The sequence below is a fragment of the Gordionus sp. m RMFG-2023 genome, chromosome 1 (genome assembly GCF_954871325.1).
Source record: "Gordionus sp. m RMFG-2023 chromosome 1, tfGorSpeb1-WG-v2, whole genome shotgun sequence".
In the NCBI taxonomy this organism is placed as follows: domain Eukaryota; kingdom Metazoa; phylum Nematomorpha; class Gordioida; order Chordodea; family Parachordodidae; genus Gordionus; species Gordionus sp. m RMFG-2023.
In genome coordinates this window covers 41,889,802-41,895,584 of record NC_088775.1, presented here as the reverse complement: position 1 = coordinate 41,895,584, position 5,783 = coordinate 41,889,802, and the positions used below count along the sequence as shown (strand labels likewise).

At 26.2% G+C, this 5,783-nt stretch overlaps 1 long non-coding RNA gene across 1 annotated transcript; it reads left to right on the top strand.

The window, feature by feature from the left end:
* The first annotated feature begins 4,718 nt into the window (after positions 1-4,718).
* Positions 4,719-5,314, top strand: LOC135922359 (uncharacterized). Its single transcript, XR_010570865.1, has 3 exons — positions 4,719-4,857; positions 4,909-5,131; positions 5,177-5,314. It is a non-coding gene; the product is annotated as an uncharacterized LOC135922359 (long non-coding RNA).
* Positions 5,315-5,783: the final 469 nt, after the last annotated feature.

The following is a 5,783-nucleotide window of genomic DNA, read 5'->3' as shown; positions in this document are numbered from 1 at the left end:
AATCACAACGAAGATTGGATTTTACATTGTAAATATATAACATATAAAATGCAATTATTCCTAAGAAACTTTTTGTGTAAAGGCTCAAAATATTCAAATTTCTATTTTGGGTCATGTAAGTGATTCTTTACATATAATTTTTTTATAATTCACATAAATTTAAAATTGTGTATTAGAAATAGTTATTTGTCCTAATAAATTTATGCTTGATATTTTTAAAAAACAATAATATTTCTTAAAAAATTTTATTACCCCCCCCCCCCCCCCAGACCAAATTCCTGCGTACGCGCCTGGACCCAACCAAGAATGTAATTCATCCTTATTCTTAGGTTCGATCATTGTACTTATAGGATCAATTTTTTCTTTGATAGGCGGTATGCCTTTGTCACTTATTAAATAACATAAATATTTTATACTCTCTTTGTAAAACTCACTTTTTTTTATATTTCCAATCAGCCCAAATTCCAACATTCTTTCAAACACTCTTTTCAATTTATAAAAATGGTCTAACTTATCCTTACCAAAAATTAACAAATCATCTAAATAATAAATGACCCCCTTAATATCAGCAAATATTTCGTCCATAGTCTTCTGGAAATAAGCAGTTGATACTGTAAGCCCAAAAGATAGTCTATTAAATTGAAAAAGACCCTTGTGGGTGGAGACGGTCAGAAATCTGGAAGTTTCTTTAGATACAGGAATCTGCAGATACACCGATGAGAAATCTATTTTTGAAAAAAACTTTCCATTACCTACTTTAGCAATTATGTCATTAATCCTTGGAAGCTGGTATTCGAACCTTTCTAATTGTGGGTTTACAGTAACTCTAAAGTCAGCACAAACTCTCAACGTATTATCTTTTTTTTTAACTAACACTAATGGAGTGGCCCATTGTGAAAATCTGACAGGTTTAATTACTCCCTGCTGGCGCCATTGCTCTATAGTGTTTTCTAATTCTTCTTCTAACTCGAAGGGCACTCTCCTGGCCTTCACAAATTTTGGCTTAAAGTCATTTTTTAATAAAATGTCTATTTCCAAATTTTTGACAATTCCAATTCTATCATTAAAAACACAATCAAATTTCTTAATTAGTTTGTTGATGTCACAACTCTCTTCAAAATACCCTTTTTTAATAAATAACGATTGAATGACATATTCTTTTTTATAAAATTTATCAGTATCTTTGAAAGGATTGTTATAAGTTAAAAAATTTACCCTATCTCCTATCTCATTCTTATTAATGATGTTTACATCAACGTTGAATTTGATTATGTCAAATTCTTTAATCCAGTCTTGACCACATAGCGGTGGTCCCTCCCCATCCAATACATAAAATTTAAATATTTAATTGTATTCAAATATTTAACCTTAATATTCAAGACCCCAACGACTGTGATAGGAGAACCCTCATAAGAGAATAATTTTTAAGAACAATTTTCCAACTCAAATTCTTCATAATTCTCCAATTTTTCAAAATCTTTAATGGGCAAGGATGTCACCGGAGAACCCGTATCTATCAAAAAAGAAAAATTTAGATTATTAAGTTGCATATTAATCATAAAATCATTAATAAAATTTATCTTGTTCCTTGGCCTCAAATTATATGGCGTTTGTATCATTTCTTGTTTTTTGAAATTGTTGTTGTTGTTATTGTTGTAGTTGTTGTTGGTGATGACCTTAATATCCTGCTTGTTCTCTTTCCAAGACGAATAGCCTTGCCAATCGGCTCTATCCTCTTTTCTCCAAGAATCTTTCTTTACATATGTTTTATTAATATTAATCTCCAACGATTGAAATTTGACAACAATGTCCTCTATAATATTAAGCTCTGTAGTATTTTCTTCTATCAACCTTGTTTTTAGCTTTTCATTACGACAATTCAACATAAATTGCACCAACAAAAATTCAGGATTGAGCCCCGAACCATACCCTTTCAGTCTATCGAGATACTCTCTGGAAGACTCAAGTCTGTCCTGTTTTGTATTGAATAATTCAAATATGCGCGTAATCTTGTTTTTTCAACCTTTTTTTATATTAAATCTTTCATCTGTTGATACGATAAGTTATCTATGTTGTCCATAATACTAACAGCCATATCTTTGTCAATTGTTTCGAACAGTTTGTATTTCTTAGTTGCCTCATCAACAATATTTTTGGCTAAAAATTTCAGATCCAATGTTTTTAATAGAACTTTGATTTTGATATGCCCCTATCCTCCACCATATTGAACAAGAATAAATTGTGTGTGATTGTATTGCATAATTAAGGAGGAATATTGAACAAGAATAAATACTATAGAATAAATTGTGTGTGATTGTATTGCATAATTAATGAGGAATGATAAGATAGTCTTTATTGATTATATTTAATAATATGGTTATACAAAAGAAAACAAGTGGTCTTTTTATTTAATCATATGGTTATACAAAAGAAAAACAAGTGGTCTTTTTATTTAATAATATGGTTATACAAAAGAAAACAAGTGGTGTTAGAAAATGAAAATATATATCAATATATATATGTTTAATTGCCTTGAGATGTATTTATATACATGTTAATTTCATTGAATAAAAAGATAATATATGAACATATTTAAATATACAATTACAACAAGTTGAATAAGCGAAATATTAAAGAAGTATTTAAATAAACAATGAATTACAACAAATTAAGCGAACATGCAACAAACTATATATTATATAACTGTTAAATACGTCTGTAAAAGTGGCATTTTACCTAATATTTTATAACCTATTATATATAATAGGGTATTATTAACTATATGTCTACTTTTTTACGCGTCACTAGCCTTTACAATCTCAGGGGGGGCTCAACTTAAAATATTATGAGAGGGGAAGAATTTGTCCCATACGCCCTAATTTGAGGACCTTCGGCCGGGTTTTATATTAATATATAATACTTTTTTAAAATTAGCTAACTCTGAATAATTATTCTGAATTTCATATTTTGTCATTTATTATATTATTCATATAAAATAAACTAGCATATAAATAATTAAAACAATAAAAGACATTTCTGAAAATATTTTTTAATACAAAATCTATTTCTTACAGCATAAAATAATTTCGTTTGCTGATATAAAAATTTTGCGCCTAAAGAATTACAAGTTATAAAAAAGATTAATTAATTCATACATATACCTCATGGTTTTTAAAAACATAATATAATATAATTCTTAGCAACTTACATTGACAAAAGGTCATGAAACTAATATAACTCTCTGTTACCATTTTAGCAAGGTTTTATAGAATGGACTAATAAGGAAAAATTTATAGGCCTAACCAAATCAACAATTCTTGATGAAGAGATTATAAACGACCAATCCAAATCATAAAACTATATTGTGGTTAGAGCTTCCTCTTAGATGATATGATGGAAACTAGTTTAGCAATCGAAAAAATTATTGGGAGATACTAAATTTCTAAAATCCATTTTTAATAATATATAAACGACTACACAGTTGACCATTATTGTTTATCTAAAATATGTAATCATATGCTCTCAACAACTGTAGCAATAATCTTATCTTAAATTGCCACACAAATAATAGTTGATGGTTAATTTGCAGTCATAGCCATGAGCATGACACTCACGATGTTAACTCATATCAGATTTTATTATGTAAGATAAATTGATAAAACAAAGACATAAAAATCTTTAGAAGAAATTATGAAAATATATTGAAGCATTAAGTTATTTGCATGGCAAGGATGGTTAGAAATGAAACATTTTAACCAGATTAATATTATGAAAGCAATTAAGATTTTATATTATATTATTGTCGCACCACCTAGAGTTTCTATATTATATCTATAAATAATAGTAGTTTGTAATAATATCAAAAATATACTCGAATTAAAAATTTAACTCGAAACTGTTTTTCAAATAAGAAATAAATAGCTTTCCTAAAAACATGTAAAAAAAAGAGAAGAAATGATATCTAATTTATTATATCCATTGTGGGAAATAAGATGTTTAATTTTTAATAATATTTATAAATAAATAGATGGCGTTAAAAAATTGAATGCAAATAGTTACTTATATTTATTATCAAAATCATTTATTAATAAAATTTATTAAAATATTAACTTTAATATATTATATAACATTCAAATACGTCTGTAAATGTGGCACTTTACCTAATATTTTATAACCAATTATATATAATAGAGGATTATAAACTATATGTTTATTTATACTCTTGTACTTATTTGGACCTTCTTTTAGGAATAGGCATGGTACTTAAATTTAAAAATGAATAATATAGTTAATTAGTGATTTTGGAAATTTGAACTCGGCTAATTTTACAATATTAAATTTGCTAATTTACAATTAATAAATGATTATATTTATTTAACTAGGGTTATAGTGCGCACAAATTGAACATTGCAACGCAGCGTTTCAAAACGCATATATAAAAACGTAAACGCAACCTTGTTTAAATTGATGCGTTAAGTTTAATTTTAATATGATAAATTTAAAACAAAAAAAATTACTTGCATTATATTTCCTTAAAAAAAATAAAGAAAGGAAAAGGAGCAAGACATCTCAAATATATGTTAAAAGAAATCTTTTTTCTGAATATATTAATAATAAAGGCGATTTAACACATTCTCATTTTATAATTATACAAGATGATTTAAAATAAATTTAATTCATTATTAATTATTTATATAATAGGTATTTATGGTGTATAATTTGCACAACTTGCTTATAGCTCAAGGATTTCAAAATCCTGTATAGTTTATATTGTGAAATCAGTGTGCACAGCAATTTGGAATGCTGCTGTACATATTCACATGCATAGGTAGGCCTAATAAAAATGATTAGGAAAGAGTAAATTATAATAAATCAATATTAATATTTACTTATCTTTATTTTTCCCAGGAATTCCTGCTTCCAGGATTCCCAAATTGTTTTGGGGCTATAGATGGAAAACATATATATATCAAGAGCCCTCTTGTGGCTCACAATTTTTTAACTGCAAGCATAGATTTTCAATTAACCTGTTAGCCCTAACAGACATTAACAGGAAATTTATTTATATAGATGTGGGAGCATATGGAAAGCAGAGTGATGGTAGAGTATAGAAATAGCTCTTTATATAGAGGTTACATTGTATTAATTTTATTATATCTTAAAAATATATTAATAGTTGGTGAACCATACACTTGATCTGCCTGCTTTATGTAATCATCCAAATTAGATACAACAATGATAAACCTCACTACAAGACCTTTCTTACCTAGCAGAGAAAATAATTCTACTTCAATTGAATCAAAAATTCTTAGAGACAAATTTATAAATTTCATAAATTATTAAATATTTATTATTGTATAAAATTTATTTTTGAAAATATTTTATTTAATTATGTTTACATATTTAATTTTTATAGACATTATGTTATTAAATGATATAAATAAATTGAATATTAAGAAAAATTTATTTGATATATTCCTTAATTTCTTGCATGTTAATTTGGACAAGATTCTAGATGTAGCCCATTGAGCTATTTTAAAGCTTGGGGAATGAACCTCAAACTTAAAATAATATTAATTGTATTCTCTTTGATACAATTAAAATTTTCATAGAATTTAAGAATAATTTAATTATTTAAAGTGTAAATATCTAAATGAGATTTATCTGTTGCTTCTATAAATAGTTTTTCAATATCAACCATAGTAATTAAATGATACTAAATTAATTGAATATTAAGTAAAATTTATTTGATATATCCCTTAATTTCTATTGCATGTTAATTT